Source organism: Frankliniella occidentalis, unplaced genomic scaffold (assembly GCF_000697945.3).
Source record: "Frankliniella occidentalis isolate FOCC.00 unplaced genomic scaffold, Focc_3.1 Scaffold217, whole genome shotgun sequence".
NCBI classification, from domain to species: Eukaryota; Metazoa; Arthropoda; class Insecta; order Thysanoptera; family Thripidae; genus Frankliniella; species Frankliniella occidentalis.
Window position 1 is genome coordinate 259374 of NW_026267343.1, and position 673 is coordinate 260046.

Genomic DNA, 673 nt, shown 5'->3' on the forward strand with positions numbered 1-673 from the left:
CTAAACATTTTTTATTATATTTTTCTCGGACTACTTCTTGACCCTACATTGCCCTCCTTGTTTAATGAAAGAGTTATTTTCAAACTCTGCATATTGCGACCTCAAGGGCCAAGCTTTTAACCATTTTGCTCTATCTCTCACGGTTTTTGAGATATGAATTATTTTCATTATACTTCAAATGCATACCCCCTTTCTCTCATCAAAACAATTCATATCTCAAAAACCATGAGAGGTTGAGCAAAATGGTTGAAATTTTGGCCCTTGCGATAGCAAAATCGCGTGTTTAGTGAAGTAAAAGGATCTTGTCCAATAATGACGAATTTGAAAACCAACTCTAAAAAACCAAGTGTGTACAAGTATGCAGTATATACTGAATAACGTGGCATGTACACACTTCAGCACATGGCCTTTCGAGCAGGATTCTTCCTGTTTACCTGCCAAGGTATTCATTATATAACGCGTACATGCCCAAGTACATACTATTTACTGCATACTTCCCAGGTATTCAGTAAATAATAAAAATGTATTTTTAGAGAAATGCTTCAAAATTTACAAACGTCATACATTAAAAATACGGTATGTATTGATGTGAAATGTGTTCACAGCTTGAACCTGTTCATCCAAATGGAATTGCCCATTAGCGTGCGCTTGCCTCGGCTCGCAGCCACGGTAG